Source organism: Ahaetulla prasina, chromosome 3 (assembly GCF_028640845.1).
Source record: "Ahaetulla prasina isolate Xishuangbanna chromosome 3, ASM2864084v1, whole genome shotgun sequence".
NCBI classification, from domain to species: domain Eukaryota; kingdom Metazoa; phylum Chordata; class Lepidosauria; order Squamata; family Colubridae; genus Ahaetulla; species Ahaetulla prasina.
Genome location: NC_080541.1, coordinates 49,061,824 through 49,089,604, shown reverse-complemented (window position 1 = coordinate 49,089,604; position 27,781 = coordinate 49,061,824).

Below are 27,781 nucleotides of genomic sequence, written 5' to 3'. Positions count from 1 at the left end.
CGCCAAGACACTTCCAATTTTACGGGAGAAAACCCGAACAACCAAAGACCTATATATATATATATATATATATATATATATATATATATATATATATATATATATATATATATATATATATGTCTTTGGTTGTTCGGGTTTTGTAAGTAAGTAAGTACACACTTACTTACTTACATATATATATATATATATATACGTACGTACATACATACATATATATGAAACCGTATGTGGTATAATGAGGAAGCTATTGGACTGGCACAGTGAGATGCAAGTTCAAGTTAAGGAAAGGAAAGGAAAGGAAAGGAAAGGAGAACAAAGAGGGAAGGGAAGGGAAGGGAAGGGAAGGGAAGGGAAGGGAAGGGAAGGGAAGGAAAGGAAAGGAAAGATTTGTGGAGATTCAATTGTTGCAAAGCATTGATAGTTTTACGAACACTGACTTAATTTGGACAAAGAGCTGAATCAAATGACTTCATGAAAAATGTTGAAAAATTAATGCCAGGGTTTTATATTTGCAGCAGAATGTTCTAAATTCTGCTATGTTTATACCAGTGGTGAAATCCAATTTTTTTTACTACTGGTTCTGTGGACATGGCTTCTGTGGACATGGTAGGCATGGTGTGGCTTGGTGGGCGTGGCAGGGGAAGGATACTGCAAAATCCCCATTCTCACCCCACTCCAGGGGAAGGATACTGCAAAATCCCCACTCCTGAGAGAAGGATATTGCGAAATCTCCATTCCCACCTCACTCTGGGGCCAGCCAGAGCTGGTATTTGCCGGTTCTCCGAACTACTCAAAATTTCTGCTACCGGTTCTCCGAACCGCTCAAGATTTCCGCTACCGGTTCTCAGGAGCCTGTCAGAACCTGCTGAATTTCACCCCTTGTTTATACCTTTCCTAAATTCATATGCCACAAATTGAACCTCAAAAATACCTAGGTTAGTTAAATTCAGATTTATATTTTATGAAAAAAATTATCTACACTTTAGTTGTTTAAAAGAAGTTTCAGTGCAGTAGTCTACTCCAAGTTGCAAGTTAGTCTTGAATAACAAAACAAAACAAAACAAACAAGCAAACAAAAAATAGGAATTTATTTTACTCCTAAGCTATAGAAAATAGTTCCATGGGTAGCTTTAATTCTCACTATTCTAAACAAAATGCCAAGCCTTATTTTTTTGACCTTTTAATTTAAATGAAAAAAATAGTTTTGTAAAGTTTTGTTATAGTTGTTAACTGTTTTAACTGCCTTTGAAGAAAAGGTTATGAAAAAAATTACAGATCTGGTGGTAATTTTACAGAGGTAAGAATATACAAAAGCGATGTTGCAAGCTCTCTCTATTCCCAAAAACACCTACAGGATGGAATTTTAAAGTAAAATTTAGTTTTTCTTTAAAGAGGAGTGGATTATTCTGAATTCTAAAAATAATGCCTAAGCTGGACTTTTTGCTGGTAGAGGGAAAAAAGAGGAAAATCAGTTTTAGAATTATTTTAAGAACTCAGGGCCAGTTGTCATAAGCATGAAGAAATTATCATGTGATTATGTCTATAGAGATTCTTAGTCATCCAGGTTATGGTTTTCCCAAAGGTGCTTTTGTCAAATGGCACCTGGACATCAGTTTTCCTTAAAGACATTTCACATCTCATCCAAGAAGCTTCTTCCATTTTGAAGAAGAAGAAAAAAGCACCTTTGGGATTATATGTGAACGTTTCAATATCAAAGCAAATATTTGATCTGTACAATGCAAAGTTTCGGTGTATAAGATGTACTTGCCCCTCCCCCCCAAAGTGGGTCTTATATAGTGAATGTTGCCAAACCCCCGCCCACCTGCCAGTCCCCACCCTTTGGCCTCTGCCTCCCAGAAACTTACCTCCTTGCAGCAAACAGCAAACAGCCTGGTCAGCTTCAGCATAGACTGATATAGTAATCCCTGCCGCCTGGAATGGGCCAAAAATGGGATGCACAAAGGCCGAAAATGGGGCATATGGAGGTGGAGATAGGAGGCAGCAGTGTTGGCTGGCGATGGTGGTGACTGGTGATGGCGATCCCCTCAGCCTGGAAGAAGCTGATAGGCGATATTCTGGGAGGCTGATCCAACCGCCAATCAGCTGCTTGTGCTAAATCAAGCTATGCTGAAGCTGATCAGGCTTTTTGTTGCAAGGAGGTAAATTGCTGGGAAGCAGAGGCAGAGGCAGATTTTCCCCCTCTTGTTTTCCTCATCAAAAGCTAAGTATGTCTTATACTTCGGAGCATCTTATAGTCCAAAAAATACAGTAGGTAAAGTCAAAAAGAAAAGGAGCCATGGATTATGATTGTAAGGAAGAATAACAGAATCGGAATAGCTCATTAAGAGTTTTTTCTGATCTACCAAATAAAATCAAAATGGGATCATTTTGAGTTCCTTTCTCACTTTCTCAAGGCTAAGTAATTTCCCCCCTCTTTTAAGGGTTCATTGGTCCCTCTCCAAAGCGATCTATATTCTTTCACAAGTTTCCTGGATTTACAGCATGGTAGCCATAATGTGGTTTGTTGGGTATGGACTTAGGTCTAGATGAATCCAGTTAATTGTAGTTTTCAGTATATCACAGTTAAATAAATCATGGCACAATAAGGAAACCAAATATGAGTAACTGTAGCAGTATTCTAATGTTTTGGCAGTTAAACTATGTGTCAACATATTTGTACCTCTATCTATTGCATTGGAAAAAAATGTCCTATTATAAATATCCATATTTCATGTTCTTCCTGAATCCTGAAATTAATGTCTAAAATGCTAAGAAAGGGAAAATGAATGGAATTAACATCAGGAAGAAGCCGATATATGGCTCCTGATGAAATGTTCATATCTTCTGAGCTATTGTGTAGTTTATCTAATTTTCACAGCTATCTGATCAGGCCTGTTTATTTCATAGCTGAATTATTGCTGAAGTTTGAGAGGGCATTGCTGGAAACAATGGAGTGAGTTAGCAACATTAGTAATTCATTTCCATGAAATGAAGCCTGGTTCATGAGACAGTTTTCCCTTGGCCTTGGAACTTTCTTCACTACAGTTTTAGTGTTACTTCTAAAGAGAGAATCAGTTATACAGTATATTGGTTTAAATGTAGATGTAGCTTCAAACTGTGGGCATTGTGCTGAACATGAATACTTTTTGCTTTGACCACATCTATTTCGTGTCTTACATTATTCACTTGCAGGCTTCCTGAATATGTACACACACACACACACACACACATATACACACAGTGCTGAACTGGGAATTATACAATTCATGCACTATCCAAAATTAGAGCATATAACCACTGGTGCAAAGTCAATGAAATGGAGACTGATGACAAATTACATCTACTAGAGCAAATAAAATTACAGTCACAAACCTCCTGGATCACCAAGCTAACAAATTTTGTAAGAAGCTGTGGCCTTCCTCTCTTTTGTGTACCAGGAAAACAATTCAGAAAAGAACTGCCCAAAGAATTAAGGATATAGAAGCACAAAATGATACAGCTATCCTTAGTAAGGTGGGTAACTTGAAATGGCTGAGCAAATACAAACATACTTTTCAAGTAGACAGCTATTTGAAGTTACAACTGCCAAAACATCTTAGGGAGATATTTACATGACTGAGATTTGAGCAGCTTGACACAATGGTCAGATATGGGAGATTCCATTCTATACCCTACAATGAGCATCTCTGCATTTGTGGAACAGCAGAGGTAGAAGACCTGGCTCACATCCTATTTGACTGTTGCTTGTATAAGGGGGTGAGATAAATATAATTTTATATAATTTTATTCTATTTTATATATTTATGTATTAAATTATATTGTATCTTATCCTATCACTATTGTATTTTACCCTACTCTTATTTTAAATTGTTTGTTTTATTGGCGATATGTGTTTGCATCTTGTGCTTTGATATAGCCTATAGGCTACTCAAAGCTATCGTTTTAAACTGTATTTTATTCCAATGTCATTTTAAATCGTATTTTTTTCCCAATTTCATTTTAAATTGTATTTTATCCAATTCCATTTTAAATTGTTTTTATCAGATTTTAGTAATAATTTGTGTCTGGAACTCTGCAGTTTGATATGGCCCAAGGCGAATCAATAACGTAAACTCTAAACACACACACACACACACACACACACACACACACACACACACACACACACACACACCACTTTCCAGAACACCAATGGGCAGTTTTTAACTCAGAATCCACATTGAATTCCTATTTTTGTCCTTGGTAATTGCTCTCTTTTTCTAAGTTTTGCACTTTCATAATCTCACTGGTGGTGAAAAAGAGAAGAGCCTCACGCTGTTCATCCTAAACTGTGTCTTACAATTGTGTACAGAGAACTAAACTGAAATGTGAGTTTTCTGTGAGTTGGTTAAAAGAAAAGAGCAGGGGAGGTTGAGGTGATTCTTTTATCTTTTCTTTTCTAGGCAATGGGGCCTCTGAACTTAAATGTTTTTGATACTTCTATAGTGGGTACTCTCTTCCTAATCCCCTAAAAATAGAATGGAGATGATTCAGAGTTGTCTTTGCTGCCACTGGCCTTGTAGCCCTGAGAATATGGCCTGATAATAAAGAGGTGGCGGCTATGGTGGTGCAACAATGGCACAATCAATCAATAACCCTACTCGATGCTCAAAGGGAGTAAAACAAATTAGCCACACTCTTTACTCCCAGTCATGTCCTTACTTGATAGATTGCAGAGTTAGGGTGCCTTTAAATGGATTCCGAAGATAGCTAGCTAAGTTTCCGGGACCATTTCTTTGCTTAGAAAAAAAAATCGTTGCATATGTGAGGTATCATTTTAAAAACTCTTCTTGTTCTGTACAACCTTGCTGAAAGCACAGTACTAGTAAATTGTTTTAATTACACATTATTTGAGAACAAAGTGTACTCCTTTGTGCTTGTCACTGGAAACTCTTTAGTAATAGTTTAAAGAAGTTGGCCTGTGACAAGGCTGCCAAATCAGCATCTGAAATACCGTAAGTCAGGGGAGGAGATCTGGAATGGTTCCCAGGGATCCATCTTTGACTGTTCTTTTTTTCTCCCGATTCTGAACCAGAAATAGATTGGTTCCTTATGTATATCTATATACAAGGAGACAAAAAGTAGGTAAAAGGGAAGTGGAACAAACAGTGATATGCCCTAGTACAGGGGTCTGCAAACTTGGCTCTTTTAAGACTTGTAGACTTCAACCTGGCCTAGTATATTTGACAGCTGGGGCAGATCATTTTTGTGTGGTCCTCTTTTTCATTACTGAGAGCTACTTTAATGTAGTGGTTAAGATTTCATTCGGTCACTATATCAAATTAGAAACCAGGAAACTGAGTTTTAATTCTGTTCTAATTTTAAAGTTAGTTGGGTGATCTTAAATCAATCTCTTTCCTCAGCCATAAGAAGAAGGAAATAGCAAACCATTTCTGAAAAACCTTGCCATGAAAACTGAAGGGGGGCAGTCAGCAGGAATCAGAACTGACTTGAAGACCCAATTATTTTCCTCCATCGCTGCTTCCCTATTGCCTGTAAAATAATTGATCAGCCTGTGGGCAGCAGTGATCCAACTACTCACTTGTTATTAGCTTCCTTGTGTCTTTGACACATCCCTGTTACTGCATTGACCTAGGGCAGTGTTGGTGCCAGAAACAAGAAGAGCAGCTCCCCGGTGCACACACATGGGAGCACCAGAAATCGGAAGAGTAGTTCCCTGGCGTGCACAGTTTCTGGCGTGCACATTCGTGCTGTTCACCTGGTCTTTTGGTTTCTGGCTCACATGCGCGTGTGAAGACCAGCTGGCCAGCACACATGCATGCACTGGAAACCGGAAGCTCAGCTTCCCGGCACACGCATGCACACCAGGAAACTGCTCTTCTGGTTTCTGGTGCTTTCATGCGCGTGAAGACCGGTGGTTGACACATATGCATGTACCAGAAACCGGAAGCTCTTCTGGTTTCTGGCACTTTTGTGCGTGTGAAGACCAGGTGGCTGGCGCACATGTGCACACTGGAACCTGGAAGAGCAACGGGCAACGGCTGGCATGCCCAGAGAGATGGCTATGCTTACGACACCCATGCCATAGGTTTGCCATCATAGACCTAGGGAAAAACACCCTCTTGGTATGACACTAGGAATGAAATAGAAAATTTCAGAGCCAGAAAAGGGAACATTTCACAGTGCTATATTTTATTGGAATTCCTACCCATGACATGGACGAGCAAAATGTTTGTTAATAAAATTACTATTAATGTGGCTATTCATGGCATGATATATAAAATGCTTGGGGTACAAAGTTGCAATTGTTGATAATGGCCCACATTTGTAAACATTAAATAATACATTATTACTGGCAGTGGCAGTTGACAAGGTTTTATTTTTGCTTGTACACAACGTGCTTATACAATGCAGTAGTCTTTGAAAATATTTGTAAAAAACCCTTAACACTTTATTTCTATGTGTTAGAATTTATTTTTCTTCTCTTCCCTTGATATTGATTTAACAAAGAGTTCTCTTTTTCATTACTTTTTCTTCCAAATTCCATATACCCTGAGCTCAGCATTAAAAAAGTATTCCTATTTAAGAATTAATAATTCCTTTAGTATTGTGACTTTATATCTCCAGTTACTTTTGAATAGAATAGTTTATTTTGTACTACAGCCGTGAGGCAGGTGGAACAGAGTTTTTCTTCTTCCTGCAAAGCCTTATAGTAATTGGTCAAACACATCTGGAGGGACACGGGTTGTGAAAACTCATGTAATACACCACTTTTAAAAACCTTTCACATCTTAAAAAAAAAATCCCCATAAAAAAAAAACAGATGGTTGGGACTATAACATTTTTTTTATCTGAGCTTATCAGGGACAAGGTTTAATTTGATGGAACTTGTTAAGATATTTAGATGTTTACTGGAAATCTTGCAGAACACTTGAAAAATTTGGGAGAGGCTGCTATGCTCATGAGTGATCTCTCAAGATATCCCACAATTGAATTGTCCCAAAGCAGGCAGTTCCTCCTAAACTTACATCTAGAAAGCAACCAATTGTGTGACATTATAGTCAGTAGTCCCTGGGGAGACTAATGGAAGGGGAAGAGGAGGAGAGGTGGGTAAAGGCTGAATCAGATTGAAGTATCCCTTTCTAGTTCCTTGTTGGCTGCAGCTGGGCCTCACCCACTTCTTGCCTTTAAGTTGTCGGTAAGCCAGTGCCAAGCGCTTCAGCCAAGGAGCTGTTGATGACATGTGAGCTCTATTCTTTCCAGATTGGTTTTCCTGCTTTGCTGTAGGAAAAATAAATGAAAGCTGTACCCCAACAAATATGACAGGAAAAATAACAATACTTGCATGGGGCTGATACCGGATCTGTGCTCTTTCAGCTTCTCTCTCCCTCCTCTCCTCCTTCCCAGCAACTAAGAAATAGTCCTAAGGCGAACTATTTTCAAACTGGGGAAAAAACAAGCTAGAAGTCACTAATTATTAAGCAAAGAATAAAACCATGGGAAAACCTGGGAAGAAGAGGAGGAGGAGGAGGAGGAGGAGGAGGAGGAGGAGGAGGAGGAGGAGGAGGAGGAGGAGAAGGAGAAGAAGAAGAAGAAGAAGAAGAAGAAGAAGAAGAAGAAGAAGAAGAAGAAGAAGAAGAAGAAGAAGAAGAAGAAGAAGATTACTAATCTGCTTCAAATAGCTTGATCTTCAGGCAGTGTTTTTCCAATTTCATACAACCATCCAAAAGAGTGTATTAAAATAACCTGGTTCTAAACTTGGATGGTTGGCTGTAGTTACACAAATATTAATATCTCAGTTACTTCCACGTGGAATATCAGTTCCTGATATTATAAACCTATCAAGAGTCCCATATTAATAATAATAATAATAATTAAAATTTATCTTTCAGAGTTTGCAAGATTTTTGATTTTTTTTTGCTTTTGAAAAATGTTTTCATGTTTCTATCTTATTCTCTTTGCTGATGTTCTTCAGAACAACTAGACACAAGAACAGTTTTTTCCCGAAGGCCATCACTCTGCTAAACAAATAATTCCCTCAACATTGTCAGACTATTTACTGAATCTGCACTACTATTAATCGTTTCATAGTTCCCATCGCCAATCTCTTTCCACTTATGACTGTATGACTATAACTTGTTGCTGGCAATCCTTATGATTTATATTGATATATTGATCATCAATTGTGTTGTAAATGTTGTACCTTGATGAACGTATCTTTTCTTTTATGTACACTGAGAGCATATGCACAAAGACAAATTCCTTGTGTGTCCAATGACACTTGGCCAATAAAAAATTCTATTCTATTCTATTCATATCATCTCTAGCTCTCTGAGCTTAAAAAAACAACCCACAGAGAAGGAGTTTCCTGGGGTTGTCTTCATGTGGGATTTAATTAATGCCTAAACAGCTGAGGACTCCTAGAGTGTTGATTATGCATAAAAAACAGGACATTCACTCTCTCCCACCCCCATTTGTAAATTGGGTAAATGCCAACAATTTACCCATAGTCTTTCATTGGAATTGTCTTCTACTTTGAAAAACTATTTTAAAAATATTTCTTTCCATTCTATTAATGCAGAAGAATGTGGTATCTCATAATCTTGTACAAGTGATTGGTTTAAATAAATAAGCAAGTTCTAGGGAAACAGGGTTCCCAGGGTAATATTGCAGATTCTGAACCGGAAGGTTTTTTTAAAAAAAGATTGTGTTAATAAACACAAAATAATGCCAATAATTAAAGTTCTATAAGCGATTTTACCTTAAGAACTTAAAAATGTGATTGTTAGTTATGATTTGCATTGCAGATTTAGCAAAGTTGTAGGGTCACTTTTTCAATAGTCGAAGGATGCCAATCATACAGTACATATTCTTCCTTTCCACAGACACACATTTACCCCTCTTGCAAACATATGTTAATAAACCTAATATTTCAAATAAATGTGAAAAGATTTCCATTATCTTCTTTATTAAACATCATAAACTGGGTGGTGATAGACCCAACTGATCTTAAAGAAATAGAGAAAATCTTGCAGATTTGTTCAAAAGGAGACCCCAATAATTTCAGTATCACTCAATGGCCTGGTAGAGAAAACTTTGATGTTTTCTATTTTTTTGTCAGGCATATTGAATAATCTTAAATACATATCTAGCAATCTAATAATTGGGTTGCAATGAAATTAGGAGAATCAGAGGTGACTATGCTAATAACTTTCTTCACCATAGAGTATGGAAACAAGGTTGTAAAGAGACACAGTAAGAGAAGATACATCAAAAGAAAAGTGAAAGACAAGTACAACATTGGTTATACTTTTATCTTACTTTTCTTTCACGATGGAATTTAAGATAACAAATGTAGAGTTGTGAAATGTGCTGATTAAATCAGAGATAGAGGGTGTGGACCTGCCTCTTTTTTTTTCCATTCACCTTGTTATTATGGTAAATGTTAAGGGGCAATAAGAATGTATGTACGTGTATTTAATTCGTAGAAGAATTAAAGAGCTGAAGAAGCGTCTTGGATGAGAAGCGAAATGTCTTCAAAGAAAAAAAGCTAGCAAGTCGAGTCTTGAAAAGTCTTGAAAAAGAATCTTTGGGACAACCATGACCTGGATGACTGAGAATCTCCATAGACATTTAACTATGTACTTTGGGATGAATAAGAATTATATTTAGCAATATTAGGAGAGCACACATTTCCAATCTTTGTAGCTAATTTTCATGTTTCAAATGCCTTCAGATTATCCAAGTGATAATATAAGAACTTTAGTAAGTAAAATTGAAACATTTATATAAGTTATTTTCCACATTTTGTACAAAGATTCCTGGGCTGTCCTGAAGATTAAAAACTGATATCACAAATAATTTACATGCTACATTTATGATACCTGCTTATGTCCTTTAAGGATAATTGTTTCATATGTTAAACATGCCAATTAATTAATTCATCTTTCATCACTGGTTGCCATCAACCTGTACAGCAACTAGATAGTTTCTCTTGCCACACGTGCTGTACAGCTTTGGATTTGTGGAGTTTCATCCTTCTGCAATAATAGTTGATCCTCACTGACTTTGAGATCCTTGTGTGTGACAAAGGCTGTATTTGTTTGCTGTTCCACAAAGTAAAGGGAAATTTTGGCACCTGATAGCTGTCTTTTAATTAGCTTTGATAAGTCTTGCCTTAAACAATGGTAGTTTAGATGTCTTATAAAGAAATGGCCAATACCCCATTATTCCTAATCACAATTACGTTGTATTGGAATGTAAGCATAGTAAGAGTTTTAGCAGTAAATTGAAAAAAGATGAAAGAAAAGACAAACAGGTGTCATGGAACGTGAAATGCTTCTTTGTAAATAGAGATGGAGTTTTTAGTTTTCATGAAGCTAATGTGAGAATCTAAGCAAAATAAGTTATACATTGCTATCTGAAAAATATTGGAAGTATAAAATAAAATACTTGGGGGGAGTCAGTAGACTCTTAATTATAATAGTACAACTTTAGGCATAATAAATGTTTGTGGAATGCAATCATATTTATAATATTGTGTAGTTCATTTGCAAAATTCCATGAGCATTTTAAAAATATTTCTAAAATATAGACTATATAAATTATATGTCTGTACAGTTTATGTGCAATGAATGGGAAGAATGAACAAAAGTAAGAACGGTGTGAGAGTTCAGAAGCACTAAGAAGTATGATTTTGGATAGTACGGTTTGTACTTATCAGTAAATAAACAATGTAAGAAATGGATCAAAATGTTGAAAATTTGATTTACTAGTACAGAACTTGTAAGACATTGTGATAGTTCAAAAGCAGATTTGCAGATAAGAAGCTGTTAAACCTTCCCATGGATTAAATGTGAGGTACAAAAAAGTGTGAGAAACCTTATACCTTAATCCATAGACAGCCTTAAATGCTGGGATTTAATTAGCTTCTCTTTTACATTTTATTTACCTGATCTCCATAGAGTATTATTGTCTTGGGTAAAAACCCTTCCATACTTCCACCTCTCACAATACTTGACAACACAGTATCAACAGTAGAAACCTTCAAATTTCTGGGTTCTATCATATCGCAAGATCTCAAATGGACAGCTAACATCAAAAACATCATTAAAAAAGGACAACAAAGAATGTTCTTTCTGCGCCAACTCAGTAAGCTCAAACTGCCCAAGGAGCTGCTGATCCAATTCTACAGAGGAATTATTGAGTCTGTCATTTGCACCTCTATAACTGTCTGGTTCGGTTCTGCAACCCAACAAGAAAAACACAGACTTCAGAGGATAATTAGAACTGCAGAAAAAATAATTGCTACCAACTTGCCTTCCATTGAGGACCTGTATACTGCACGAATCAAGAAGAGAGCCGTGAAAATATTTGCAGATCCTCGCATCCTGGACATAAACTGTTTCAACTCCTACCTCAAACGACGCTATAGAGCACTGCACACCAGAACAACTAGACACAAGAACAGTTTTTTCCCGAAGGCCATCACTCTGCTAAACAAATAATTCCCTCAACACTGTCAGACTATTTACTGAATCTGCACTACTATTAATCGTTTCATAGTTCCCATCACCAATCTCTTTCCACTTATGACTGTATGACTATAACTTGTTGCTGGCAATCCTTATGATTTATATTGATATATTGATCATCAATTGTGTTGTAAATGTTGTACCTTGATGAACGTATCTTTTCTTTTATGTACACTGAGAGCATATGCACCAAGACAAATTCCTTGTGTGTCCAATCACACTTGGCCAATAAAATTCTATTCTATTCTATTCTAAATAACTGCATAAATGATGATGCATAGACATTGTTTAGAATGCCTCTCCCATCCCCTGCCTTCACTTTAATAAAAATGCTGATGGAGATTATTAATTTTTATTAGCTGCACTACATTGAATCTATTCATCAAGGATCTTGAACTCAATAAACACATCAGTCTCATAATGTTACAGTATTTATATAAAGAAAGAGAGTCAGGAACAAGCCATAGATATGCACATGTTACATTTTTGAAAATATATTTGGGGTGCATTTTATAGGAGTTAAATGCATGCATTTCATGCAATGCCATTTTTGTATGATTCTTCCTATTCTTTTCTGTCTTTCTCATATGTTACATCTTAATTTTGAGCTAACACCAGTTTTACTAGAATGCCACCACTGATGGAATGGTTCATATCGGTTGCTCAATTGTCTACCATGAAATAATTTACCTACCTGTTAATACAAGGGTAATTTTAGAGAGACAAAATGCAACTTCATGAGATGGAAAACTCAGCTAACATAGCAAAATTAAAATTAAACAATAACATATTCTAAAATTTCTATGAGATCTTTCTATTATTGGCCACAAGAGGTCAGGACCTTTAATCATAAAAATGTTTCATTTATTTATTTATTTATTTATTATTTAAATTTATATACCGCCCTATCTCCCAAAGGACTCAGGGCGGTTCACAGGCATATAAAACATCAATATACAAAATTAAAATAATCTTTAAAAAACTTATTCCAATGCCCTATTATTAAAAATGGAAATATAAATATTAAAATCAATTTAAAACCCCTGTAAAATTTAAAATCTAAGCCAGTCCTGCACAGATGAATAAATGTGTCTTGAGCTCGCGACGGAAGGTTCGAAGGTCCGGAAGTTGACGGAGTCCTGGGGGGAGCTCGTTCCAGAGGGCGGGAGCCCCACAGAGAAGGCCCTTCCTGGGCGCCGCCAGACGACACTGCCTAGCTGACGGCACCCTGAGGAGTCCCTCCCTGTGAGAGCGCACGGGTCGGTGAGAGGTATCTGGTCGCAGTAGGCGGTCCCGTAGATAACCCGGCCCTATGCCATGGAGCGCTTTAAAGGTGGTCACCAAAACCTTGAAGCGCACCCGGAAGGCCACAGGTAGCCAGTGCAGCCTGCGCAGGATGGGTGTTATGCGGGAGCCACGAGGGGCTCCATCTATCACCCCGGGAGCCGCATTCTGACCTAACTGTAGCCTCCGGATGCCCTTCAAGGGAAGCCCCATGTAGAGAGCGTTGCAGTAATCCAGGCGAGACGTCACGAGGGCGTGAGTGACCGTGCATAGGGCCTCCCGGTCCAGAAAGGGGCGCAACTGGCGCACCAGGCGAACCTGGTAGAACGCTCTCCTGGAGACGGCCGTCAAATGATCTTCTAGAGACAGCCGTTCATCCAGGAGGACGCCTAAGTTGCACACCCTCTCCATCGGGCCAGTGACTCGCCACCGATGGTCAGCCGCGGATTTAGCTGACTGTGCGGGATGCCGGCATCCACAGCCACTCTGTCTTGGAGGATTGAGCTTGAGCCTGTTTCCCCCCATCCAGACCCGTCCGGCCTCCAGACACCGGGACAGCACTTCGATAGCTTCGTTGGGGTGGTCCGGTGTAGAAAAGTACAGCTGGGTGTCATCCGCATACAGCTGGTACTTCACACCGAAACCACTGATGATCTCACCCAGCGGCTTCATGTAGATGTTAAACAGAAGGGGCGAGAGAATCGACCCCTGCGGCACCCCACAAGTGAGGCGCCTCGGGGCCGACCTCTGCCCCCCTGTCAACACCGACTGCGACCGGTCGGAGAGATAGGAGGAGAACCACCGATAAACGGTGCCTCCCACTCCCAATCCCTCCAACCGGCGCAGCAGGATACCATGGTCGATGGTATCGAAAGCCGCTGAGAGGTCTAATAGGACCAGGGCAGAGGAACAACCCCTATCCCTGGCCCTCCAGAGATCATCCACCAACGCGACCAAAGCCGTCTCCGTGCTGTAACCGGGTCGGAAACCGGACTGGAACGGGTCTAGATAGACAGTTTCATCCAGGTGCAAGGAAACTGATATGCCACCATACTCTCTACAACCTTCGCCAAGCGGGTTGGAGACCGACGATAATTACCTAAAACAGCCGGGTCCAGGAAGGCTTCTTGAGGAGGGCCTCACCACCGCCTCTTTCAAGGCGGCCGGAAAGACACCTCCACCAAAGAAGCGCACGTAATCGCCTGGAGCCAGCCTCGTGTCACCTCCTGCGTGGCCAGCACCAACCAGGAGGGGCACGGGTCCAGTAAACATGTGGTGGCATTCAGCCTCCCAACAACCTGTCCATGTCCTCGGAGCGACAGGGTCAAACTCATCCCATACAATGTCACCAAGACCACCTCAGCCGCCTCACCAGATCACCGCAATCTTGGTCCAAACCATCCCGGTTGAACGATTTTATCGTATAGATAACCGTTAAACTCCTCAGCACGTCCCTGCACGGGTCATCCCGCTCCCCTGGTGTAGGAGGGAGCGGGTCACCCAAACAGGGCGGCTGGGCGGTTATCTGCCGATGCAATGAGGAGGAGGCGAGGTACGCCTCGCTTCCTCATTGCCACTAGGTAAGCCCTAGTATAGGACTTCACTAGTGTCCGATCAGCTTCTGAACGGCTAGACCTCCAGGAACTCTCTAGGCGCCTTCTCCGCGCTTCATCCCTCTCAGCTCCTCGGAGAACCAAGGAGCTGGTTGGGACCTGCGCCGGGTCAGAGGTCGCAAAGGCACGACCCGGTCTAAGGCCCCGCCGCGCCCGCTCCCAGGCCGCAACAAGTTCCTCAGCCGAGCCGTGAGCCAGACCCTCAGGAAATGGCCCAAGCTCCGTCCGAACCCTCCGGGTCCATCAGGCGCCTGGGACGGAACCAACGTGTCGGCTCCGTCTCCCTGCGGTGGTGAATGGCGGTCAGAAAGTCCAGGCGAAGAAGAGTGATCTGACCATGACAAAGGTTCAATGACTATTTCCTTTAAGTCCAGATCTCTCAACCACTGACCAGAGACAAAAATCAGATCCAGGGTGCCACCCCCAATGTGAGTAGGGCCATCAACTCCTTGGGTCAGGTCCAAGGCCGTCATGGAAGCCATGAACTCCCGAGCTACCGTCGATGGCAGGCGGACGATGGCAAGTTAAAGTCCCCACGACTAAAAGTCTGGGGTCTCAACTGCCACCCCAGCAAGCACCTCCAGGAGCTCGGGCAGGGCAGCTGTCACGTAGCAAGGAGCCAGGTACGCCACCAGCAAGCCCATCTGACATCTATGACCCCATCTCACAAGAGGATTCGCACCCGGCAATCTGAGGTACAGTGGTCTCCCTCGGCTCTAGACTCTCTCTAATCACAACCGCCACCCCACCACCCCTACCCTGGCCCTCGGCTGATGAAATGCTCGGAAACCCGTGGGCACATCTGAACAAGGGCACGCCCCTTCTGGGCCCAACCAGGTCTCCGTAACGCCCATAAGGTCCGCGGCACCCCCCTGAATAAGATCGTGAATTAGGGGGGCCTTATTGGCCACGGACCGTGCATTGCATAACATCAGCCGAAGGCCAGGGCCCTGAGGATCCTGACCATCCGGGAACGGGAGAAGTTTGAGGGCTCGGGCGCGATCGCCTGTAAGCATCGAGCGCACCCCTAACACGATATGAGCCCCACTTCCGCCATATCTGCCCCTCCCCTTACCGTGGAAATAGCACCACCTCGACCAATGGAACACCGACTCCCCCCATGACCCTTGGACCCACCAACCCCCTGCCACGAGCATGCGCAGGAACTGGACTCCCCCCCGACGGGTTACCCCCAACACCCACCCCTTCCCTCCCACCCCCCAACCCAAGCCCGTCGGTTTCCTCCCCTTAAAATCCCCTTTAAAACTCCCCTTAAAAAATCTATTAAAACAGCCAATTAAAAAACCCCATTTCATCAATAGCTATCATTTGCAAAAGGGAAAGTGAGAGATGAACCAATAAGTAGCCAAAGGTTTCCTATTGTCCATTTTATCCTTTAATTGCCTTCCAATTCCTGTATATGAAAGTTGTGTGTTACTTCCTGGCTGTATTAGTACTTCTCCCAGTTTCTAAGTCTATGGAAAAATCTGGTTATTCTTAAGCTTCCTGTAACTTGTGATGTCTTCTCTGCAGGTTCAGATAGCTTCCAGCAATTAAATGCAATAGGCAGATAATAAAGACATGAAAATAAGGTCCTGGCTTTTAAGTTTATTTTTTAACAAATATTTAAACAGGCTGTGATGATCTTTGCAGAACAAAACAGATTAGTTGAGTGTAAGTTTCTTGAGCAGAGAATTTGCTTTTTTTGCTAAGCTCCAGCAAAATATTATGAAATTTTAGATATTTTGGGAGACTACCCTAAGGGATATAGGTTAGATCTTATTTTCCTAAGGCTGTTTAGTGACCTTTGTTTTTAAGGCCATGAGGGGGATGTTGCTTGGGTGATACTAGAATACTCCTTTTGGCAACTTTCATGGCCAGGCTTCCTAAAATCAAAGGACTGAATGCAGAACAAGGTCAGAAGTCTGGAGATATTCATGAAAACGGAGGGTTCATATGTCCTTGTCATTCTGTGGAACCAACTTTTCCTACCATCTTTAGCTAGATAAATACTTCAGCCCAGTAATTTCTTGCACACAAAGTACTTTTATTTATAAGAACATTACAGTTGAAGGAGAAGCTTTGAATATTTATATATTCAATGAATGATGCATTTGCACCATTTCCTACTTCAGTGAAGTAAATATGGATGGCTGATCAAATGCAGCTCAGAGCACACTTTGGTTTCTGCATTAAAGTAGCTGGCTGGTTTCATGTTAATTTCACCATACAGACTTTGGCTGAAACAATATATCAGTAATAGGGACTTGATATTTATATGCTGCTGTAACAATAGTGTGCTTTGGCTCATTATTTGGTTTTCCAGTTATCATGTGAAGCAGTCTCATTAAGGATATTGTCTTCTGTATACATGTATATACAAAACTTCTTTTGTATACTTGTATACAGGTGACTAGCATGCAAGTTCAGCATGTGATTGCATCACTAAGTGGTAAGTCGAACTGCGTTGTGCTTTGAAGCTTAATTACGCGGTGCAGAGAATGTAGCCCAGCAAATGTCTATATAGAGTGATCATTTCTCTCCAGCAGTGAGCTTCTCTTAGTCTGAGAAATTCCTGCCATGTACTTAAGGAGCAGTGCACAGTTTACTAATCCTACCCAAATAAGACACAGCTTCACATGTAAGTAAAACAAAGGAATGATCTCAAATGCAAGACATATGTTTAGCATTTTTAAACAATAAGTAATTTAGCTTTCAGGGATTTCCTTGTTTTCAGCAGTAATAGCATGCAGCCGATTAAAATGTGTTCTTTTCCTGCCTTATTTTTAAATGAATACAGAATGGTCTTGTATTCATGTATACATTAGGGAAAAGTTTCTTACAAACAGAAGGAAGCAATAAGTGACACCCAGTATCTGGCAGTAATAACTATATTACTCAACCGAAGCTATTTTCCAAACCAAAATATTGGTGTAGCATTTTTTCATGTACCTTCATCTACTAAAACACCAAATAGCTATTTTATACACAAACACCCATTTATTCATGCCTGGCATTGATATTTTGCCATTAAGATTGCAATCTGCAATTAACAAGGGAATATGATAAAGGGGCCCCATTTCACCCTCACATTTTTGTTTAAAAAGCTAAAAATAAATGTGAGACTAACAAAGAAATGGCAACTAGAGTTATTCAATTCTGTAGATTCTCCTGTTTTCCAGATATATGTCCACAGATCAACAGAAGACCAAGATCAATCATAAACCAGCTATCCCCATCCAAGTGATGATAGCACATGAAGCCATTAATAAGTAGATTAAAACTAAGCCACAGATGAAAATGGTTAAATGTTCCAAGTTGCAATTCAAATTAAGCCCAGTTACACCATGGTTTGATATATTAGAGTCTGGAAAACATTTGAATGTTTAAGTGTATTTTTCATTTTCTGGAATGCTGAAGTATGCTTGAAAAGGTCTGCTCTAACTTTAAAGCATAAAACCCGAATAAGCCTGTTATTGTTCCTGCCATGACTTTCATATATTATTTGATGGGTATAGTCACCATTTTAAGGAAATTGTGCTGAGACTTTGCAGGTGCACTCATATCGGCGATGTACATGTTGACTTGTTGATGAAAAGTTTTCCTTCTTTGATGCACATGGTTGATGTTTTTTATATTAGTCATCATATGGTGGGTATTTTCTGGGATAGTCACAGCTGTTGGGCATGTTTCCAGAAATATACACTTCTCTACTGCTCTTTTCATATTGATTATTCCTCTGGGAAGTAGTTTTCATTCCTTCTGCTCCTGATTCTGCTGATTGGCAGCTTCCTTGTTAGTGACAGAACAGGCTCTTGTTCTACCAGAGAATTAATCATATGCCTTAAAATAAATCCAATAAATATATGAAGGATTGACTGTACTTGCTCATGTGTCATTAGGGATCATGAATGTGGATGAATAATTGTTTAGCTTCAGAGAATTGTCAGATTTCTTAAAGGTCTCCGTAAAGTAGGCTTTGGGGTGGGGGAGGGAATATAACCACTGCCTTTCCAATTCTAATTCATTACAGATGGACATTCAATGAACTTGTTAAATAGAAGTATTATACTGCTCCTATAGAAGGATTGCTTTGCTGTAGTATATTAAAATTGAATAGAAACAATGCTTATCAATCATAGAGAATGAAGAATGGGAGACTAATTATGCACAAAAAATCCATTCCACATTAAGCAGTGCTTAACCAAATGAACACATGGGAATGGAATGCTCAGCATCCAGTTATCTATCTCAATAGCTTCACATCATGGGACCATATTGAGTGTCTGATTGTAGCTTCACACTTGCTCATGAAAAGGAACTTCACTCACCCCACTTTTCCCTAATCCTATACTTCCCCCAAATTGACTCTTACATATCAAACTCATCTTCCGGACTAGCTGTGGTGAAGATGGACAGATTGTAATCATTGGTTCTATTGGCAAGTGGTATTCCATCTCTAGAGATATTTGAAGAACCCAAATATAATCCTGTTGTTTCATTATAGATTTTCTTATTCTTTTATGCAAAAATATTATACCTCAAATGCCATGCCTCCATCATACTTTTGGAAAGTGTCATATGTGATAAAGATGTGAACAGAGTCTTCAGATTAAGCAGAATTTTAGGTATAGTAATTTAGCAACTGTGAGGAAACAAAGTTAATTTTTTAAAAAAGACAGTTAAACATTTGTCTTTGTGGGGGGGAACTTTCCCTTTTGTTCAATGATCTGCTTCATACTGAGGTTAAAGGAGAGGATGGGAGAGGAACATGCAGGTGGCTTTGGGAAATGTGCCATCGAAAGCTGCTCATTTTTAGCTATGGCATAATGGAAGCATTTTTGTATTAAATCCATTTCCTTCAATATGGTCAAGGTCAACTTGAATTGCTATAAACAAGGAGCTTTGCTTCCTAGAGCCAGCAGTGGAGAAACGATGTTTTTACTGCAGTCTTGGCAAAGCCCACACAGGCAAAAAAACAAAACTAGAGAGGAGATACATTTTCAATGGGGACAGCTGTGCAGATTTTTGACTCGTAACTCTGCTTATCTTTTTAAAAAATAGATTCAGTTGTTCTGCAGCCTGAATACAAGAACCTGTCCTGCTCCCTTCACTTTGCAATCGTTCTTTCTGGCCTGATAGTACTTCCTTCCTGACCTCTCATGGCTTCCTGTTTCAAGCCTTATCACTACAAAAAACTTGCCACTGGGCTGGCTAGGCCAATTGGAATGCAGGATTTCTATAGTCCATAAATGGAAATCTGTTCTTTTTTATCCTTTAAAAAAAACAACCCAAAATCCTATCATCTTTGAGAGGTCAATCAGTTCTTTTTTCCCAATACACTGATTCTTCTACAGGTTCAGAATAAAATATCTGAGAAAAGCTGTATGCAATGGCAAATGAATTCTTTGTTTATTTATTCAGTTTCTTTGAATATTAATATAATTTGTATGCTAATTTATATTATCTTCTTATATTCTCATTTTGGAAAGTTAGGGATTGTGGATTCCCAATGTTAAAAAGCTAGGGAATGCTGAAACGATTAATACTGCTAGTAAGCATACTGAGTGTTTGAAAAGAAAGTGAAAAAGTAAACATGAATTTTCCTTTACCTGGTTTGCAAATACAAGTTCTGGGTAGCTGTGCTGGGTGCAGTATATTGAAATCAAATTAGTGAAATCAAAATTGATCAGTGGGACTACTTTAGCCTTACTTTCCACATCCTCGTTAGTTCCTCCTTTAAAAACCTGGTACCTCTCCAGCTTCTCATACTCCTTCTTCCTGATGTTGTTGTCACTTGTCACCACAATATTTACTAACACCACTACTGTTTACTACTACCACAGGATCTGCTTGATTGACCAGTACCTGCCTACCTGTTTTCTTCTGGAAGTCCCACAAAATCTTAGCTTTGCTATTCTCCACCATCTGTAGAATCTCCCATCTGGACTCAGAGGGTCTGGTGGTCCGTGTAGTGTGCTGGTGTTCCTGTACACAATGCCAGCTACTTAGTTATAGCTTATTTGACAAGCTACAATGAAGTATATGCTGTTCCTACCTACATCCTATTTAAAGGGGGTCCATGGTGAAGAAAATGTTGAGAATCATTGGTTAACACATATGGGTGGGGTCCAGATTGTCCCACTGAAATTCATTTATAAAAAAATTAGGAAAGTTGTGATAATTCTTGACTGCATAGAAGTTCAGTGGTTGCCAATGAACACTGCCCAAAAGCATAGAAAAAAACCCATAATGAATGAAATATCAAAGATTATTTCAAAATGTAAAAATTATCACTTACTGAATAAACAGATTGGCTAGAACGTATGATGTGTCTGGTTGCAGCTTTCATAAAAGTGCCAATAGGGTAAAAGTTCATATTCTTTTGCTTAGGGCACTAAGTTAATGTTGCTAAATGACTATTGTCTTGAGAATATTAATATTCCCTTCACATTGTGTTTATTTCTCTTTTTTAGCCTGATTGCCTGCTTGTGCCTGATAGTGGTTATGTTTGTATATGAGCACAAGGTTATCTGATAGCAATTCAGAATGCCACGAGATAAGCACTGTTTAAAATGGGTTCAGGCCAAAACTGTATAACTTGGGATATAATTTTAGAAAGTCTCATCAACAACAGAAACAGTCCAATGTACTTCAGAAGAGGCCACTATACGATCATCTCAGAGGAACTTTTAGGCCAGCAATTCATACTGAATGTTAGAATGCACTGGATAATCCTATTCAAGACTGGTCAGTCCAACCATAAGGCAGAGTGAGGCAGATGCCTCTGAGGGAAGACCCTAGAGAACACGTAATGGAGGTGTTGGAGAATAGAATTCTCATGAATGTGTATCTCATTTCTTGATCTTTGAGCTGTAACTGATGTAAGGTGTTGCTGACATCCCTTCAGTTCTAGTATTTGAATTAAAATACATAAATATACAGGGTTTTTTTCTTAAACATGTTATTCTCTGCCATCTCTGCCATTGCTGCTGCCCTATGCCCTCAGGAATGAGGTCAACTCTCACCCTCTTGACCTTCCATAAGAGCCTCAAAACCTGACTCTGCCTGTTGGCCCAAGACTTCAATGGGAGAGTATCACAGTGGAGGTGATTGATAGATTAATAAGAGGTACCACCTCCACTCCGCTCATTCTACTTCTTCCTGCCCCATTTTTTAGTTAGATTTGATCGTTTGTACTTTTATAGTATTTTATTTGTATTGTATGCTTTGTATAGTTTTATCCTTTTTAACACTGTAAGCTGCCCAGAGTTATCCTGAGGTAAGATGGATGGCAAATAAATTTACTAAAACAAAATAAATTATTATTATCTGTTCAGAATCGCAGCTGCCAGTTCTCTAGTTGAAGTTGGCCTATATACGCACTGAGTTCTTCCCAAGAACCTAGGTTATTGTAATGTATTGGTTTAGTCTGTGGCTCTGCATGCTATATCTAAAGGAATTGTGGGTAGTGGTGGTGGTAAGTAGTCCTCGACTTACAGCAATTCTTTTAGTGACTGTTCACAGTTACAACAGAACTGAAAAAAGTGACTTGTGACTATTTTTCACACTTGCAAGTGCTGCAGCATCATCACAGTCATGTGATCAAAATTTGGAAGCTTGGCAACTGATTCCTATTTACGACAGTTGCAGTATCCTATCTTTTGCAACTTTCTGAAAAGCAGAATCAATGGGGAAGCCAGTTTCACTTAACAACCATGCTACTAACTTAACAACTGCAACGAGGCACTTAACCACTGTAGAAAGAGAGGTCATTAAATGGGGAAATTTTCACTTAACAAATGTTTCACTTAGCAACAGAAATGTTGGGCTCAATTGTGGTCCTAAGTTGAGGACTGCCTGTCTTCCTCCAGGAAAAAATGAATCTTCTTGGAGAAAGGTTCCTAGAGGTTTTCTTGGAAATCACTTTTTTTTTTAATTTACATTTATATCCCGCCCTTCTCCGAAGACTCAGGGCGGCTTACAGTGTGTAAGGCAATAGTCTCATTCTATTTGTATATTTACAAAGTCAACTTATTGCCCCCCCAACAATCTGGGTCCTCATTTTACCTACCTTATAAAGGATGGAAGGCTGAGTCAACCTTGGGCCGGGCTTGAACCTGCAGTAATTGCAGGCTATTGTGTTCTAATAACAGGCTCCTTACAGCCTGAGCTATTCCGGCACTTTGCTGGTGTTACCCCATGGCATGAGATGACAAATGAGAATTGAATGGGGAGAATAAAAACAAAGATGCATTTGCAATTGTTTTAACATGAAGCAATGTGTTATTACAGAACCCCTTAGGTAAGGCAAGTGAGTTAAAACATGAAACATGTTGTGCAACAGTATCATCATGCAATTGCCACGTCTTACATGAACTTATGCCAGACACTGGATGCAAGTACATAAGAGTGACATCTGCATGATGACATACATCAGTGGTGGGTTGCTCCTAGTTCGCCCCGGTTTGGGTGAACCGGTAGTGCCAGCGGTGGGAGGCTCCACCCACCTGCCCAGACATCAAAAACACTCTGTGCATACACAGAAGTGCCATGTACTGGCGAAGTACCTGCGCGCGTCCACAGGCTATCGATAGCAAACTGGTAGTGTCAGCATTTGAAACTCACTACTGACATACATGTTGTGATTTTGACATCACTGCACTTTGCTCCAAATGCTATTGTCCTTTTTAATTTGTAAGCCATGGTATATGATTTAGTTTTTGGTTTGAACAAACCAATATAACTTCCTCAGCTAGCCCTGACAAGCCTTAATGCAGCATTTGAATGGACAGTAGGAGGGGACCTCTTTTCCTCCTGAAAAAATGTTTATTGAATTAAAATTGGGAAATCCCCAAATTGCAAGGCCCTTGACCTCACTCACTAATTTAATCTCAATATCACTAACCCCAGCTTGGGGTTTGCTGGATAACCAGGACTGCCACCAACATTGGTGTCAACAAAATTCGGTATAATAATGATTGATCTTTTTTGTGAAAGAAGTGTGAGTTTGCCTTGCATTCCTCACGCTTCTAGCCATATCTGAAAGGAAGAGATATGCATTTCTTCCTCTAGAGAGTCTTTTGTGTAGTATATTTGTGCTTTAAGGTCACTCCCATGGGATTCTAGCAAAGGTAATTTGGTCATGTGGATGAAAATGCAGAGAGAAATTAGTACATTCTGAATAAACCTGAAATTAACTTGCAGGTTATTATTCTTTATTATGTGTTGGATTAGCACTTGCCCTTCCATCAAAAAAGATTATTAAAGATAGCACCTTTTTGCTAAACATATACCAGTTACTTCCTCTGCTTTTTCCTGATCACATACAAACAGTACAAAATGTCAGAAACAGCAGCTGTCAAAGAATCATTTTGTCAACAGAAATCATTAAAAGTGAACCCCCCAATTGATCAACATTTATGTTAACAATTACTTAAAATGATGTGATATACAATGCTTATGTTTTAACACTTGGGGCTGTTTTAGGCCTTGGCTTTCAGGCCACAGAGCACTTACTGGTTTCCTTTGCTGTCTGATTTTCTTCTTCATTTCTTTTAAAATAACACACCGTCCTTCCAGAGTAAACAGTGAAGGGAAATAGACAAGTGGATACGTCACCACAAAAATATCCAAAGAAGTGGACTGTTGAAATGAATAGAAGCCATGCTTGTTGTTTCATTCTGCTTCTTTCAGTAACCTCAATAAAGTCTATGGGTTTTTTTTTTAGCCATATATAAACTAACGTATTTAATCAAATGCTCTGTGCCAGAAAAAGTCCTAAACTAAAAACCATATGTTTTGTTTATGTCACCTATTTTTACAGCTTGAATCCAACTTCCTCATGCTTTACTGCACAAGAGCAGAGGCTGAAGATCCATCAGTCCTTGTGGTAAAGCCAACCATTCCCTTGCAGCTTGGCAGTCTCCCTAAGAAGAGAGAAGAGGTTTGGCTTTATAGTGGCGTCTAGATTAGAAGGGAAAAAAACATTTGGAAGTGGCTCTAAAACAGCCTCCCCACCCCTTGCAGACAATATACCCTTCACTATTACAAAATATACATCACAACATTTAATATAGGACAGCATTTACAACTCTAATTTACAACTCATTTACAACTTTACAACTCTAAGAGTTGTAAACCTAATCTTGCGTAGCTTCTTTTCCAAAAACACTACACTACTAACCAGAGCATATAAAACATTTGCTAGACCAATTCTAGAATACAGCTCGCCTGTTTGGAATCCTCACCACATCTCTGACATCAATACTGTTATGTATTAATGCTGTACCTTTAAATATTTGAGCGGGAAATCAGCACGTTGCTGATTGGTCAAAACCTCCAACAGAACTGTATAAAAGGAGAGGGTTTTCGCCCAGCCTGTTGCTGGGTTCACCCTATATTAAAGAGCTGTTGTCACTACCCTGGTCTCCAGCCTCGTTACTTCCCGAACTTAACATTGGCGACGAAGGTGGGATCTCGAGGCTAAGGAGAACCAGAACCGAGCTGAAGCACGATAGTTCCGAACCCAGCAAACTCAGGGCAGAAACGCGGAAATGGCAAACACGCCACCCGCACCGTACAACCCGGTCAAGGAGAAATGGGGAACGTATATGACCCGTTTCGAAAGCTTTCTAGAAGCCAACGAACTACAGGGGATCCCGGATAACCGCAAACGGGCTTACTTCTTAAGCCATTGTGGGCCGGAGGTCATCGAGATTGCGGAAGCCCTGGCAGAGCCAACGCCGATACAATCGGTATCGTGGCCGACTCTGCAGACTTTGCTGAAGAACCATTTCGCGCGCGCCGTCCAAATACGTGCAGCGGTTTGAATTCGGAGAACGAGACAGATGGAGGCGAATCCATCGGTGACTACATGGCGCTTTAAGAAGAGCGCCCAAGGACTGCGGATACCGAGACCTGGGCGAGGTGCTACTCGAGCAACTCATCCGAGGGGTCAAGGACATCCGTCACGGCGACTGCTAGCCAAGAGCAACCTGACACTAGCCACGCTCTGGGCGAAGCCAGAGCACACGAAATGTCTACTAAAGCAGCAGAGACCCTGCAAAGCCTCTTCAATCCAAGGCGAGCTCAAAGCCAACGCCAGTACACCAGGAGGAGATTCAGTCCGAATCCGACGGTGAGGCGAGGAGGAGGAAGGGTCTGCCGGACCGAGAAACGCGACTTTGAGGACCGTGACGAGTGCGGAAGCTGCGGAGGGCAGCATCAGCGCCAACGCTGCAGGTTTAAAGACGCAACATGCCGCGGTGTGGGAAGAAAGGGCACTTAGCTCAGGTCTGCAGGCGGCCCAACCTTCCCGCCGAAAATTCAAATCGGCCAATCAAAGCGGAACCGGAAAGGCGGCCCGCGATTGGTTCAAACAAGAAAGGCGCCAAGTCTAACCAAACGACTGTCATTATAGGCCGCGCCTCAACCAAAGTGGAAAAGAAGATTTTCACAAAGCCCAAGATCGAGGGAGTACGGTGCAGGCTTGAAGTAGACACGGGATCAGCGATCACCATCATGTCCTGGGACACTCTGGCGAAGTCGCTGCCGTCCGTCAAGCGCCACCTGCAAGCACAGCGGCTACGAGTGCACGACTACCAGGGAATCGCATCCCTGTTCGAGGACCACCTCCGTCCGAGTCGAGTATGGTCCACATAAAGACCCTGCCCATCACGATCGTCGAAGGAACTCTGCCCAGTCTGTTGGGACTAGACTGGTTTCGTGCCCTGGGCATGGGAGTGACTGGCATCTACAGAAGTGACTGTAACCTGAAAGACATTCTCTTTAACGAGTTCAAGATGTCTTCAAGGACTGCCTGGGCAAGTACAAGGGACCCCTATTTCCTTCAACTTAGACCCCAGGTAGCCCCTATTAGGCTTAAGGCGAGGAGAGTCCTTTGCCCTAAAACCAAAATTGATAAGGAGCTGGATAAGCTCATTAATCAGGGATTTTGGTGCCAGTCGATCACGCAAGGTGGGAGACGCCAATCGTCACCCCATAAAACCGGACGGGTCAATTAGAATTTGCGCTGACTACAAGGCGACGCTTAACAAAGCCTTACAGAAAAGCGCTTACCGGTTCCGTAGTGCAACACTTATTGCACTCTTTGGGGCAAGGGCAAGTCTTTGCAAAGTTAGACTTGGCCCAAGCCTACCAACAACTGCCAGTGAGCGCCCGCACAGCCAAGCCCAAACGATTGACGCACAGGGGGGCCTTCAAGTGCACCCGATTACAATTTGGGGTCAGTGTGGCACCAGGGCTGTTCCAAAACCTGATGGAACGACTACTGCAGGGGCTCCCAGGGGTAGTTCCCTACTTCGATGATGTCCTAATTTCAGGGGAAAACATGGAGGAATTGGGGGAGCGGTTAAGAAAGGTCTTGAGCATTTTCCGGACAGCCGGATTAAAAGTCAAGACAAACAAATGCCAGATCGGGGTCGAATCCGTCGATTTCTTGGGCTACCGGATAGACAAGAAAGGAATTCACCCTACCGAGAGCAAGGTTAAGGCAATTAGAAGGCTCCAGCGCCCAAAAACAAAGCAGAGCTGCAGGCATTCCTGGATTGGTTAATTTTACGCGGTCTTTTAAAGAACAAAGCAACCGTTCTTGGAACCGCTGCATAGGCTCTTAGGGAAAAATACTGTTTGGTCTTGGGGAAAGTCAGAAAATAGGGCTTTTGAAGCAGTAAAGAACCTGCTCTCAAGTGATAGCCTGCTCATCCAATATCACGACTCATTACCCCTAGTGTTGGTTTGCGACGCCTCCCCTTATGGGGTGGGGGCTGTACTCAGCCATAGACTTCCAAACGGTACAGAAGCCCCTATAGCGTTCTATTCGAGAACGATGTCCTCCCCAGAGAGGAACTACAGCCAGTTAGACAAAGAAGCACTAGCCATTGTATCAGGGGTCAAGAAATTCCACGAGTATGTATTTGGGCGGAATTTCGAAATCGTGACTGACCACAGACCGCTACTAGGAATACTGGCTGGCGACCGCCCAACGCCTGTGGCACTTTCGCCGCGATTGACCCGATGGACTATATTCTTAGCCGCTTATTCGTACAAGCTGCAACATCGACCAGGAAAAGAAGTGGGCATGCAGACGCATTAAGCCGATGCCCATTACCTGGGGCGATCAAGACCCCACTCCGGGACACCCATCCTACTTATTGACTCTTGACTCTGGCCCAGTCACATCTAAGGAAGTGGCTCGGGCATCATACCGACATTGTGTTAAGGACTGTACTCGGCTGGGTACAGAGGGTGGCCGCTGCGCCGGGCGAAGGTTCAAAGAATTTGTCAAAACGAGATGAGCTCTCAGCTCAAGGGGTGTCTGTTATG